Raw genomic sequence first — 15,962 nt, forward strand, 5'->3', positions numbered from 1 at the left:
CAAACGATTACTATAGGTCTTTACCAGGTTTGCACACACAGTAGCTGGTATTTTGGCTTATTCCTCCATGCAGATCTTCTCGAGAGCAGTGATGTTTTGGGGCTGTCGCTGAGCAACACAGACTTTCAACTCCCTCCACAGATTTTCTATGGGGTTGAGGTCTGGAGACTGGCTAGGCCACTCCAGGACTTTCAAATGCTTCTTACGGAGCCACTCCTTCGTTGACCGGGCGGTGTGTTTGGGATCATTTTCATGCTGGAAGACCCAGCCACGTTTCATCTTCAAAGCTCTCACTGATGGAAGGAGGTTTTGGCTCAAAATCTCACGATACATGGCCCCATTCATTCTTTCCTTAACACGGATCAGTCGGCCTGTCCCCTTAGTAGAAAAACAGCCCCAAAGCATGTTTCCACCCCCATGCTTCACAGTAGGTATGGTGTTCTTGGGATGCAACTCAGTATTCTTCTTCCTCCAAACACGACGAGTTGAGTTTATACCAAAAAGTTCTATTTTGGTTTCATGTGACCACATGACATTCTCCCAATCCTCTGCTGTATCATCCATGTGCTCTCTGGCAAACTTCAGACGGGCCTGGACATGCACTGGCTTAAGCAGGGGGACACGTCTGGCCCTGCAGGATTTGATTCCCTGTCGGCGTAGTGTGTTACTGATGGTAACCTTTGTTACTTTGGTCCCAGCTCTCTGCAGGTCATTCACCAGGTCCCCTGTGTGGTTCTGGGATTTTTGCTCACCGTTCTCATGATCATTTTGACCCCACGGGAGGAGATCTTGCGTGGAGCCCCAGATCGAGGGAGATTATCAGTGGTCTTGTATGTCTTCCATTTTCTGATAATTGCTCCCACAGTTGATTTTTTCACACCAAGCTGCTTGCCTATTGTAGATTCACTCTTCACAGTCTGGTGCAGGTCTACAATTCCTTTCCTGGTGTCCTTCGACAGCTCTTTGGTCTTGGCCATAGTGGAGTTTGGAGTCTGACTGTTTGAGGCTGTGGACAGGTGTCTTTTATACAGATAACAAGTTTTAACAGGTGCCATTAATACAGGTAACGAGTGGAAGACAGAAGAGCTTCTTAAAGAAGAAGTTACAGGTCTGTGAGAGCCAGAGATCTTCCTTGTTTGAAGTGACCAAATACTTATTTTCCACCATAATTTACAAATAAATTCTTTAAAATTCCTACAATGTGAATTCCTGGATTTTTTTCACATTCTGTCTCTCACAGTTGAAGTGTACCTATGATGAAAATTACAGACCTCTGTCATCATTTTAAGTGGGAGAACTTGCACAATCGGTGGCTGATTAAATACTTTTTTGCCCCACTGTATGTGTCATATAATATTGCATGTTCGAAATAAACTGACACCAACCAACACCACACCACTGTTGGATAGTGTATGTGTATCTATTACATTCAATCTGTGAAACCAAAATATGCAGAAAAGCAATTTAGTCACACAACGTCACACCAACAAAATGAAGCATTGCTGTATGTACATATACTGTATAGAATCAGAATCAGCTTTATTGTCATTACGCAAGGTAACGAGATTGAGGATATATACAGTATGTACTCAGAAGCACTAGTTAGTTGGGCAGATGTACTATAACCATGCAAACAAATGAACAAAAAGGAAGAACAAAATGGACAAGCTGGTTTCCGATTCCTTTCCAGGGACAGCTGGTCATATAAGGTAACGACAGCAGGAACCTACATTATCTTCTTTGAAAGGCGCTCATCAGAATTCATGTTCTTGGTAGATGAAAGCAGAAGGCACGGTGAAAGAAGAGGAACGTAAAACCACAACTCTAAAAAGAGAAAGGATCCTCAGCATATAAAGGGAAGCCATAGAAGCTCAGCCATACTTGAAGACCTCTGAAGATGAGAAACCCAGCTGTCACCATGAAGACACTTGTACTGCTCACGCTGATGTGTTTCCTGCAAGTCAGCATGTGTACAGGTCAGTTGGAATCCTCTTCTCTCTGCTTCTCATCCTGATAATTGTGGAAATGTGTGTGACGCGATTTTAATTGTGCATGTGTTTGTCCAGTCAGCCCACACATCATGATGAAGAACGACGAATGCTGCCCCAACAGCTCAAAAATACGTATCCCATTCCAAAATGTCCGGCATGTAAAAACAACACCAGAGGGCTGCGAGCCCCAAGCCATTGTGTGAGTACAATATTAAACACACCGGATTGTTTTTGTGTGACCACCTAATGCAAACATGACCAGTTTGTGATCAACCTCCTAGCAAAATAAGTCACTTCTCTTCATTAAGGTCAGGGGTGTCCAAAGATTTTCCACCAACGACCACTTAAAAAATCAAAAGGATGCAGGGGGTCTTTTGATATTTTTTACATTTTGTAAAGCAACCATATATCATACTTGCCAACTTTGAGACCTCCGAATTCGGGAGATGGGGTTGGGAGTATATTTATAGCTAGAATTCACTGAAATTCAAGTACTTCTTTTATATATGTATATAAAAGAAATACTTGAATTTCAGTGTTCATTTATTTACACATATACACACACATAACACTCCTCTCTACTACTTGCCGTAGTTTTGAAGCAATGCATGATGGGAATCCGGATGCTGTGTGTCGGTGTATTAACGTGCCGGCTGGAATAAACACACGCTGAGCAATTGCTCCGTGCCTGCCTACTTTATGGGTTATAGATAAACCTATGGATAACGGAGACATATATAATAGTCTCCTTCTTGTTGTGTGTGCAGTTGCGCACTGAGCTCCAAAAGCCGTAGATGTTATAACGTGAGTGGGCCGGCACGCTGTTTATATGGAGGAAAAGTGGACGTGACGACAGGCTGTCCTCACTCAGATCCGGCTGGAAATCGGGAGAAATTCGGGAGAATGGTTGTCCCGGGAGATTTTTGGGAGAGGCACTGAAATTTGGGAGGGTTGGCAAGTATGCCATATACAGGTAAAAGCCAGTAAATTAGAATATTTTGAAAAACTTGATTTATTTCAGTAATTGCATTCAAAAGGTGTAACTTGTACATTATATTTATTCATTGCACACAGACTGATGCATTCAAATGTTTATTTCATTTAATTTTGATGATTTGAAGTGGCAACAAATGAAAATCCAAAATTCCGTGTGTCACAAAATTAGAATATTACTTAAGGCTAATACAAAAAAGGGATTTTTAGAAATGTTGGCCAACTGAAAAGTATGAAAATGAAAAATATGAGCATGTACAATACTCAATACTTGGTTGGAGCTCCTTTTGCCTCAATTACTGCGTTAATGCGGCGTGGCATGGAGTCGATGAGTTTCTGGCACTGCTCAGGTGTTATGAGAGCCCAGGTTGCTCTGATAGTGGCCTTCAACTCTTCTGCGTTTTTGGGTCTGGCATTCTGCATCTTCCTTTTCACAATACCCCACAGATTTTCTATGGGGCTAAGGTCAGGGGAGTTGGCGGGCCAATTTAGAACAGAAATACCATGGTCCGTAAACCAGGCACGGGTAGAAGTCCTGTTGGAACTTGAAATCTCCATCTCCATAGAGCAGGTCAGCAGCAGGAAGCATGAAGTGCTCTAAAACTTGCTGGTAGACGGCTGCGTTGACCCTGGATCTCAGGAAACAGAGTGGACCGACACCAGCAGATGACATGGCACCCCAAACCATCACACAACCATGCAAATTTTGCATTTCCTTTGGAAATCGAGGTCCCAGTAAACGATATATTTTTAAAGTATATTTCAATGTTTAAATACAGATAAAATAAATGAATGTTCATTGTTGTAAATGTGAGCAGTTTTGAAGAATATTTTCCCTTGTATGTTTGTTTGTATACTTATACATATACAAATGATGAAAGCGTATAAAAAGAAATCATGCATAAATTAAAACGTAAAACAATCCTAATTACATTATTAGCACCAATCCCTTTTATTTAGTTGTCTACAAAAGTTTAAAGTGTAGTTTTTAAAGGAGCAAAAACTAATTCTGGATAAAATGCCAAAATGGACACAATCATGGCAACAGGAACCATAAACAACCTGCTTTTAAATGAATGGGCAACCAAGGAGAAAAAGTAAGAACAATGTCTCATAACTAATCTGCACATTTGTTATTTTCAGAGTCCAAACAGTGGCGAATAAAACTTTTTGCCTTGACCCCAGCTGGAAGAGGGCAATAAATCTGTTGGAAAAATTTGAGGGCCATCAGCCACCAACACATCTCCACCGGAACCAAGTGCGCCGCTAGGGATTTTGGGCCCCATGAAAAAGAATCTTTACAGGGCCCCCAACACAGTGTCATTATTTTTTCTGTATTATAATTTCATCATCTCTGGGCCCCCCTCCATCATGGGCCCCAAGAATCCGTCTCCTTTACCCCCCCTTTTCGGCGCCCCTGACCGGAACCCTGTGTCAAACCATACGGTTGTTGAAGTCATGTGAGGAGGAAGTTCCTTCATGTCAGTTTTGACATGAGAGTCCTGTGTGTAATACTCTGTATGCTGTACAATGAGGACCAGCGGGTGGTTAAAAAAAGCTATAGGAAACATTTTGTACATTAGAGATTCTTAAATGCTTTATCTGAACAAAACATATTAGCTTTGTGTTAAAAGGTGAAAAATATAATTAGCGGAATATCTGACAATTCATCCATTTAAAAATACAATATTTTCACTGTTGCAATATGTTGAAGACCAATAATAAATAGCTGCTGGTGAAAAATGGCCCCCGAGCCACACTTTGGACCACCCTCGTGCTGTAGGTTTGCCTCACACTGTTTCAGAAATATTTTTTATTTTTATTTGTAATGTTACGTTATGCTTTTATTACATTTCCTATCCAATGTGTATTTTTGTATTTTAATCATGTTTTTTTTAAAATATGTGTCTGTTGTGAATACTGCTTGTATATTGTTTGTATATGATGTAACAACATCACCTGTGTCAGGAGCAAATATTTGCTACTTGTTAGTATTGTTTTGGATATTCATTTGAATTGGAATGTTTCTTTAGGTGACATTTTAATACACTGTGAGAAGACAAAACTGATGATAAATGACTCAATTATTATATGATGGTAATATATGATGGATTCCACATCCTGATTTGATGACTGCTGCTGTCACATTAAATGAGTCAAAGACCGCACGTAGTTGTAGTGAAAACTTCATGATAATAAATAAAATATTGTTTTAATTACTTTTGTACATTTTTTTTAATAATCTCACAATCACAAGGAATTCATTTTTTTCCCCATTTTGTCATCTTTGTCACTGCTCACCGCCAGTGTGCTAGACGAGAAATGAGTAAGGCGCTGCATCATTATGCCAGAAAAGTAGTTCCTCAATGTTAGTACCTTCAGTAACAATGTCGCTAATACTTGGTTAATATGCAGGTCACGGCATGTAAACAGAGCATTGTTAGTGTTTTTTAAAATGACTTTTTAGAGTGCTTTATAGGCGGAATAGTAGAATCCACATTACCTACATTGTTAGCTGCCTTGTGCTAGCATTTTTTTTTACTATCTAACAGAGGTGTGGACTCGAGTCACATGACTTGGACTCGAGTCAGACTCGAGTCATGAATTTGATGACTTTAGACTCGACTTGACAAAATGTAAAAAGACTTGCAACTCGACTTAGACTTTAACATCAATGACTTGTGACTTCACTTGGACTTGAGCCTTTTGAATTGACATGACTTGACATGACTTGCTACTTTCCCCAAAACCCAAAGATGAAAAAGTTATTCGGGAGCGCTCCGTATTTTTCATTGTGTACTTGTCTATCAGCGTTGCGTGTGTCAGCTGGTGTGGTCTCAGTACAACAGCCAATCAAATTAGATCTACTTTGTTTTCATCACACAGCATTCATCCAATCAAATTGCAGGACAACCAACGAAGAAGACATGTCCAAACCACACGCCAGTGAACAAAAAATGATACCTAAAATAATTTTGTTTGGGTATAAAAATTACGAGGTGGTCAACACAAAACGGTTTGCAGTATGCAACACATGCGGTTCGAAAATTACTGATGGAGAGGCAACAACTTCCAACTTCGTCCGGCATTTGAAGTTGCACAAAGAAGGGTAAGTTTTGAATGTAAGATAACGTTTATTGGCTAAGTAACGTGACTTTTATTTGCTGTGTAGTTAAATCAGTGAGGCTGTAAACTCACTGCTAACGTTATAACGTTATTGCAAACACGGGAATCTGTTGCAGTTCACTACCTTATTCATACTTTTTGTTCAGTGATTTTTTTTAAGCAGGGTTACGTTAGTCAATATATCACACGTAACGTTAGACGGCGGTCAGCAGCACCGCGTATTTTGGCCACCTAAAAAAAGACAAAAATAGTAAAATAAAGGTCAGTTAAAATGTATACTATATTATGAATATGTGTACCGTTTTAGCTAGCTTTCTGACATACTGTTGGTTGTTTACCTCAGTGGTCCCCAACCACCGGGCCGCGGCCCGGTACTGGTCCGTGGATCGATTGGTATCGGGCCGCACAAGAAATCATTTTTTTTTTTCTCTCTTTTTTTAATTAAATCAACATAAAAAACACAAGATACACTTACAAGTAGTGCACCAACCCAAAACAACTCTCTCCCCCCTTTTGTTCTGGGCATTGAACATGAAGACTCTTCCTTCACTGTTCCGAGTGGCCATGAGAGTCTTGGCAGTGCCTGCCTCCAGTGCTCCAGTGGAGCGAGTTTTCAGCCATGGTGGCATCATACTACGCCCCCATCGTGCACAAATGACTGACAGACTCTTGGCTAATTTGGTCTTTTGCAAATGCAATGCAGCATAGGGCCCTGACATATAAAAAGTACAACTTTTTTGTTATGTTCACGTATATGTCATGTTTTTTCAATGTTAACACTTTTGTACAAATAAGTACATTTGCACTTTATTTTTCAATGTGTTTGTTCTGTAAAGGAATGAGTTAATGTTTAAAATGACTGGTTAATAGTGCTATTATGAAGTGCAATGTCAGCACAATTTTCTTTCCTGCAATTTAAAATGCACTTGTTTTAATAAATAAATACAGCGTTTGAAAAGCATACACAATCTGTGTTAATATATTAGTCTGTGGTTAAAAGGACTTGAAAGGACTCGAAACTCAAAATGCAGGACTTAGGACTTGACTTGAGACTTTCCAGTCTTGACTTTGGACTTGACTCGGGGCTTGCCTGTCTTGACTCGGGACTTGACTCGGACTTGAGGGCAAAGACTTGAGACTTACTTGTGACTTGCAAAACAATGACTTGGTCCCACCTCTGCTATCTAACGACATGTGATCTTGTCCCACATAAGGATTTTGAAAGATGGGCAATACGGTTTTTTTTAAAGCGCAGTTTTCCTTTAAGTTTGTTTGGATTTACTCCATCACATTCAACCTTTTTTTTTTTTTTTAATAACTGGCTTGTATATTTGTCACAAAACCTTTAAAATATGTCACACATGGGCTGTTAAAAATAAATAAAGAGTAGCCTTATTGAACATATGTCAGGAAGCCTCTTGGTCACGTGGTTGCAACCCAGTAATTTATTCAACTGACAGAAACACTATTATATTTGAATTACACAATCTGGAACACCCTGCCAGAATAAAAAACAAAACAATTAACAGGTTTTGAAAGACTTTATCACAATTAGGGTCTGATCTACTAGGATGTATATATTAAGTCCTTAACAGCGTGTCCACACAATAAAATTGCTTGTACTAGTGTTGTCCCGATACCAATATTTTGGTACCGGTACCAAAATATATTTCGATACTTTTCGATACTTTTTGATACTTTTCTAAATAAAGGGGACCACAAAAAATGGCATTATTGTTTTTTTTTATTTTTTATTGTCTCGATAAATCACACTGTTATGCTAATTAATTACATTTGCATGACTTCCTCCCAGTATCTTATTGTGGGTGCTCTGATGATCACTAAATATTCTGCATATTCATGAAGGCAGACATGCCAAATGCATTACACTCCCTATTTTGCTCATTTAAGAGACGCAATCCTCATTGCACTGCAAAAACTGAAATCTAAGTAAGATTAAATACCTCAAATAAGGGTGATATTGTCACGGCGCGGATTCGAACCCGCTTTTCCTCGGCAGCTGGAGCCGCCGGGACCTCTGCTGGCAGCACACTTGGACACGCCCCTGCTCACGCTGGGCCCAGCACGCCCATGCAGCGACAAGCCTGCAGGCAATTTCGCATCAGCACACCTGGGCCTGATGAGAGGGAGCAACATAAAAGCCAGCGGACCCAAAGGACCTTCGCCAGAACGTAGCCAATCTTCCTGAGTAAGCATCACGTCTGGCACCACTCCCTCGTTCCTTGCTCGCCTTCTTTGTGCTCTTCCTCGTTCCCGTGTTTGATGTCCCTTGTGTCTTCCACAGTGTCTTCCCTGTTGCCTGTGATCGTGTCCTGTCTCACGACCTCCACCTGGATCTCTGCTTGCCTCCCTCGACCCTTGACCTCTGCTTGGACTCGGACATCATTGCCTCTCTCCAGCCCCCGACTGCTTGCCTCCCTGCTGACTGCCTCTTCGCCTTGCCCCTTGGATTCGACGAACGATTCATACAACACGCACCGACAACACCCACTGGTAAAACTTACATTGTTAACCCTACACATCGTCTGCACTCATTCACTTGTGGTAGCATACACACCCCACACACTCATCAAGGTTTTCAATAAACCTGATAAACCGCAGTTCTGCCTTGGTGTCGCCTCCTTCCCTTTGCCCGGTACACAACAGATATTTGCTTATTTTTTGTCTGATAAGATAATTCTTCTTATTAAGCAGATTTTATGTTAGAGTGTTTTACTTGTTTTAAGTGTTTTGGTCCTAAATAATCTCAGTAAGATATTGCAGCTTGTTGCTGAGATTTTATGACCTATATTAAGTAAAACATGCTTGAAACTAGAATATCAACTGATGCAAAGCTGTGTCATCAACACTCACAAGTATAAAACTGCTTTTTTGAAGTAATAATTTCTTATTTCAAGCATGAAATAGAAAATCATGACTTTGACACAATAATGTCTCATAATTAAAACAGATGACAGCCAAATGGACTTTACTGTTTTATTTTCAATGAAACAATAGAAAAGATGTACTCCTATAGTAGTACAGTTGGCACAGTACAGTAAACTGACAGTTAATATTTAAAACATTTGACATTTCAAACAATTTTGAACAGAAATAGTTCATACACATTCAGATAAATTCTTCCAAATTACAATTTAAAAAAAATTGCCAATGGGCCGGGCTATAAATATATATATCCATCCATCCCATCCATCCATTTTCTACCGCTTATTCCCATTTATATATATATATATATATATATATATATATGGATGGATGGATGGATGGATATATATATATATATATATATATATATATATATATATATGTATGTGTGGGAAAAAAAATCACAAGACTATTTCATCTCTACAGGCCTGTTTCATGAGGGGGGGTACCCTCAATCATCAGGAGATTTTAATGGGAGCATTCGCATACCATGGTTTATATAGGGCACAGAGTGGGTGGGTACAGGCTGGCCTAGGGGCGTGGTGATTGGCTCATGTGTTACCTAGGAGGTGTTTCCGTCTATGGCGGCATGTTGTTACAATTTCGCTGCGCTTGTTGAGGGATGACAGGTCTGGACGGTAAATAATAAACAGTTTCTCTTTCAAGCATAGGTTGCATCTTTTATTACCACTATTGTAAGGTGTGCTGGATGCAAGAATTTGCCATGTTATTGAATATTCAACATTATTGTCTTTGAGGTCCCAAATGTGTTTGCTGAGTTCTGTGGTATTTCGCAGGTTTTTGTTCCTGAAAGAAGCCTTGTGATTGTTCCATCTGGTTTTGAATTCTCCCTCGGTTAATCCTACATGTGTCGGATGTGTTAATGTCCTTGCGTATTACCTTAGATTGGTAGACAACTGATGTTTGTAAGCACCCCCCGTTGAGAGGGCAATCAGGTTTCTTTCGACAGTTACATTCTTTGTTGGTTTTGGAGTCGCTCTGTCTGGGGGCCGACGGCTCATTTGCAATTGTTTTGTTGTGGTTTGAGATGATTTGTCGTATGTTGTTCATGCAGCTGTAGCTCAATTTAATGTTGTTCTTGTTGAATACTTTTCTTAGGGTGTTGTCTTTGGGAAAGTGTTTGTCAATCAGATTGAGGAATTTGTGTCCAATGTTCGTTGAGACGTTTTTGCTGTATGGGGGGTTGTACCATATATATATATATATATATATATATATATATATATATATATATATAATATTTAGTATAAGTTTGCTGATTTCAAGAAATGTAATGCCGAGCGCATATCATTATGTCAAGATAATGGCACTAGCATTTACTTAATTTAAGAATATTTTTCAACATACTGAGAAAAAAAGTGTCATATTTGTTTTTTCTATCAAGAAAAGTGCACTTGTTATTAGTGAGAATATACTTATTTTAAGGTATTTCGGGGTTCATTGAGGTTAGCTAATTTTACTTGTCTTGGAAAGTCTTGACAAGCCAAATGTTCTTGTTCTATTGGCAGATAATTTTGCTTAGTTCAAATAAAATACCCCTAATTTTTGTATTTTTTTTCCTTGTTTTTGAACACTGACTTTTTGCAGTGTGTAAATTAGCTTTGCGTGTGCTATCAAGTTTACACGTGTTTTAATACACGCAACCCTTTAGTAGTTCAGACCCTATACTGTATTTATTAGTTAGTTTTCTCCGAGTGCCTTCCTTCCTTTCACATCCCAAAAACATGCATGTGACGTTAATTGGGGACTCTAAATGGCAAATAAAGGGATTTGGTTGTTATACTGCAAAAACTACTTTGTTTTAATCCCAAAATGGAGCCATCAAATTTCTGAATCAATTTGCTCGAAATATGTTTGAGCACTTGGTAGTGGAATTGGAGTGGGCGACGCTAAAAAATTTTTGTGAACACCGATTACCATTGAATGAATTTCTGATTTGAATCATAATCAGGCCAAAGACTATCAGCCAACAAACAATGTAACTAATTTGTGAACAAATTACCCATACATCAATCAATCTCAATCAATCTTTATTTATATAGCCCTTAATCACAAGTGTCTCAAAGGGCTGCACAAGCCACAACGACATCCTCGGTACAAAGCCCACATACGGGCAAGGAAAAACTCACCCCAGTGGGACGTCGATGTGAATGACTATGAGAAACCTTGGAGAGGACCGCATATGTGGGTAACCCCCCCCCCTCTAGGGGAGACCGAAAGCAATGGATGTCGAGTGGGTCTGACATAATATTGTGAGAGTCCAGTCCATAGTGGATCCAACATAATAGTAAGAGTCCAGTCCATAGTGGGGCCAGCAGGACACCATCCCGAGCGGAGACGGGTCAGCAGCGTAGAGATGTTCCCAGCCGATGCACAGGCGAGCGGTCCACCCCGGGTCCCGACTCTGGACAGCCAGCACTTCATCCATGGCCACCGGACCTGTGCCCCCCCCCCCTCAAGGAAAAGGGGAGCAGAGGAGAAAAGAAAAGAAACGGCAGATCAACTGGTCTAACAGGGGGGCTATTTAAAGGCTAGAGTATACAAATGAGTTTTAAGATGGGACTTAAATGCTTCTACTGAGGTAGCATCTCTAATTGTTACCGGGAGGGCATTCCATAGTACTGGAGCCCGAATAGAAAACGCTCTATAGCCCGCAGACTTTTTTTGGGCTCTGGGAATCACTAATAAGCCGGAGTTCTTTGAACGCAGATTTCTTGCCGGGACATATGGTACAATGCAATCGACAAGATAGGACGGAGCTAGACCGTGTAGTATTTTATACGTAAGTAGTAAAACCTTAAAGTCACTTCTTAAGTGCACAGGAAGCCAGTGCAGGTGAGCCAGTATAGGCGTAATATGATCAAACTTTCTTGTTCTTGTCAAAAGTCTAGCAGCCGCATTTTGTACCAACTGTAATTTTTTAATGCTAGACATAGGGAGACCCGAAAATAATACGTTACAGTAGTCGAGACGAGACGTAACGAACGCATGAATAATGATCTCAGCGTCGCTAGTGGATAAAATAGAACGAATTTTAGCGATATTACGGAGATGAAAGAAGGCCGTTTTAGTAACACTCTTAATGTGTGATTCAAACGAGAGAGTTGGGTGGAAGATAATACCCAGATTCTTTACTGATTCGCCTTGTGTAATTGTTTGGTTGTCAAATGTTAAGGTGGTATTATTAAATAAATGTCGGTGTTTAGCAGGACCGATAATCAGCATTTCCGTTTTCTTGGCGTTGAGTTGCAAGAAGTTAGCGGACATCCATTGTTTAATTTCATTAAGACACGCCTCCAGCTGACTACAATCCGGCGTGTTGGTCAGCTTTAGGGGCATGTAGAGTTGGGTGTCATCAGCATAGCAATGAAAGCTAACACCGTATTTGCGTATGATGTCGCCTAGCGGCAGCATGTAAATACTAAAGAGTGCAGGGCCAAGAACCGAACCCTGAGGAACTCCGCACGTTACCTTAACATAGTCCTAGGTCACATTATTATGGGAGACGCATTGCATCCTGTTAGTAAGATAAGAGTTAAACCACGACAAAGCTAAGTCTGACATACCAATACGTGTTTTGATACGCTCTAATAAAATATTATGATCGACGGTATCGAAAGCAATAAAACAATTTAAGATTATACAACAATAACAACAAAATACTACAAGTGCCCCTTTGTTAAATACAATAGTTTGAGCAAAATATAGTCAATAGCGCAAAGTAACTACACAAAACTACTGTTTGCTCTCATTTAAATGCTCCCAAACCCCTTGTGTCCAAGAGCTTCACAAAAAAACCCAACATTTGTGAAAATCATCAAATTATCAACCTCATTATGCTACTATGAGATCAACATGGTTTATACTAAATAGCATCAATAAAAATGGTACTAATAAGGATTACACTCAATAGTTCTCAGACGGTAATGTAAAAAATGACAACATTTGACTAAGTTATTGAATTATCAGACCTGTTTCTTTACTTGCACAATTTTGTCAAATTATTGAAAAACTACTTTACAACATATTGGGCAAATGCATTAATACAAGTGGAACACTCACGGATAACCAATACGGATACAGAGCCAATATTTCAACATCGATGCCATTAATTGAAATAACGGAAAAGATTATCAATGCAATACCGATGGCAAACAGTGTGCAGTGTTTGTAGATCTAACAAAAACATCCATCCATCCATCCATCCATCTTCTTCCGCTTATCCGAGGTCGGGTCGCGGGGGCAGCAGCCTAAGCAGGGAAGCCCAGACTTCCCTCTCCCCAGCCACTTCGTCCAGCTCCTCCCGGGGGATCCCGAGGTGTTCCCAGGCCAGCCGGGAGACATAGTCTTCCCAACGTGTCCTGGGTCTTCCTCGTGGCCTCCTACCGGTCGGACATGCCCTAAACACCTCCTTAGGGAGGCGCTCGGGTGGCATCCTGACCAGATGCCCGAACCACCTCATCTGGCTCCTCTCGATGTGGAGGAGCAGCGGCTCCACTTTGAGCTCCCCCCGGATGACCGAGCTTCTCACCCTATCTCTAAGGGAGAGCCCCGCCACCCGGCGGAGGAAACTCATTTCGGCCGCTTGTACCCGTGATCTTGTCCTTTCGGTCATAACCCAAAGCTCATGACCATAGGTGAGGATGGGAACGTAGATCGACCGGTAAATTGAGAGCTTTGCCTTCCGGCTCAGCTCCTTCTTCACCACAACGGATCGATACAGCGTCCGCATTACTGAAGACGCCGCACCGATCCGCCTGTCGATCTCACGATCCACTCTTCCCTCACTCGTGAACAAGACTCCGAGGTACTTGAACTCCTCCACTTGGGGCAAGATCTCCTCCCCAACCCGGAGATGGCACTCCACCCTTTTCCGGGCGAGAACCATGGACTCGGACTTGGAGGTGCTGATTCTCATCCCAGTCGCTTCACACTCAGCTGCGAACCGATCCAGTGAGAGCTGAAGATCCTGGCCAGATGAAGCCATCAGGACCAAATCATCTGCAAAAAGCAGAGACCTAATCCTGCAGCCACCAAACCGGATCCCCTCAACGCCTTGACTGCGCCTAGAAATTCTGTCCATAAAAGTTATGAACAGAATCGGTGACAAAGGGCAGCCTTGGCGGAGTCCAACCCTCACCGGAAACGTGTCCGACTTACTGCCGGCAATGTGGACCAAGCTCTGACACTGATCATACAGGGAGCGGACCGCCACAATCAGACAGTCCGAAACCCCATACTCTCTGAGCACTCCCCACAGGACTTCCCGAGGGACACGGTCGAATGCCTTCTCCAAGTCCACAAAGCACATGTAGACTGGTTGGGCAAACTCCCATGCACCCTCAAGGACCCTGCCGAGAGTATAGAGCTGGTCCACAGTTCCACGACCAGGACGAAAACCACACTGTTCCTCCTGAATCCGAGGTTCGACTATCCGGCGTAGCCTCCTCTCCAGTACACCTGAATAGACCTTACCGGGAAGGCTGAGGAGTGTGATCCCACGATAGTTAGAACACACCCTCCGGTTCCCCTTTTTAAAGAGAGGAACCACCACCCCGGTCTGCCAATCCAGAGGTACAAAAACATTTGACACAATAATGATCATATCTTAATTAACAAATTAGAACGGTATGGCGTCAGAGTGCTGGTCTTGAACTGGGTAAGAAGCCCAACTTATTAACTAACAGGAAACAATACATGAAGCTAGACATACTTTAGATGTCTACAGCGCAAACATTGTCTCGCCGGGTACACCAGGGATTAATACGGGGACCAACATTGTTCAATTTCTTTATAAATGACATCTGTAAAGTTACAAAGGACTTAAAGTTAGTATTATTTGAAAACGACACGACTGCATTTTGCTGAGGAGAGAACACACAAAATCTAATACAAATAACAGAAAAAAAGTACAAATTAAAGAGATGGTTTGACAAAAACAGACTGCCTTTGAATCTCAGAGTAGTCGTCCCGGAGTAGACATTGAAAGGTAAAATTAATAACATTTTTGGGTGCATTAATAAATGATAAATTGAACTGGAAACCTCATATAAAAAATATACAACATGAGGTAGCGAGAAACACTTAAAAAATGAATATGTAGACCAAAAACCACTTCATATTCTGTACTGCTTGCTAGTGTTATCATATCTGAGTTATTGTGTAGGAATTTGAGTAAATAACTACAACTGTGGAATTAAATTATGGAATGGATTAAGCAAAGCAATCAAACAATGCACTATTATGATCCACTTCAAGAAACTCTTCAAACTTAAAGTGTTTACAAAGTACAAAGAAGAAGAACCATGATAAACATTCTGAATTGATTCATCCATCCTTTCATTCTCAAAACAATCTTACTCATCTCATCATATGAAATATAACTTATTTCACCAATTATTAATTATTTAATTATTTTTGATTGTGATTACTTATGGAGTATATTGTGAATAAATTGAGAACAGGAAAAGAACAAAAGTTTTAGCAACTGTTATGTAAAAGAAAAGGGGTAGGATTAAATAAACTCTGCTTCGTCCTACTCCTTTTTGAACATGTTGAAAAGAGAAACTGGAAATTGTGATGTATCATGTTGTATGCTTGCATGTTCGAAATAAACTCAAACTCAAACTCAAAACAAAAGTAAACTTTATTCAGTAACGGTGTTACAAAAGATGTCAGTTAGAATGATACAAAGTGTTGGCTATAGAGAACATTCAAACCCTTTATTTATTGAATCTGTATTTCTTATATCTTTAATTATTGAGTCAAAACTATTGAAACTCGATGAATTGGTGCAATTGCAAACAGCTAAAATTATGCACGATGCAAACTATAACCTGCTACCCAAAAATGTACAATTCTTCTCAACAAAACAATAGGAAAGAG

General features: G+C 40.6%; 1 long non-coding RNA gene across 1 annotated transcript; it reads left to right on the forward strand.

Moving 5' to 3' along the window:
• Positions 1 to 1,831: 1,831 nt before the first annotated feature.
• Positions 1,832 to 5,068, forward strand: LOC140679450 (uncharacterized). The gene is made up of 3 exons (XR_012050868.1): positions 1,832 to 1,976; positions 2,067 to 2,190; positions 4,128 to 5,068. It is a non-coding gene; the product is annotated as an uncharacterized lncRNA (long non-coding RNA).
• Positions 5,069 to 15,962: the final 10,894 nt, after the last annotated feature.

The sequence above is a fragment of the Nerophis lumbriciformis genome, linkage group LG15 (genome assembly GCF_033978685.3).
Source record: "Nerophis lumbriciformis linkage group LG15, RoL_Nlum_v2.1, whole genome shotgun sequence".
Taxonomy (NCBI): domain Eukaryota; kingdom Metazoa; phylum Chordata; class Actinopteri; order Syngnathiformes; family Syngnathidae; genus Nerophis; species Nerophis lumbriciformis.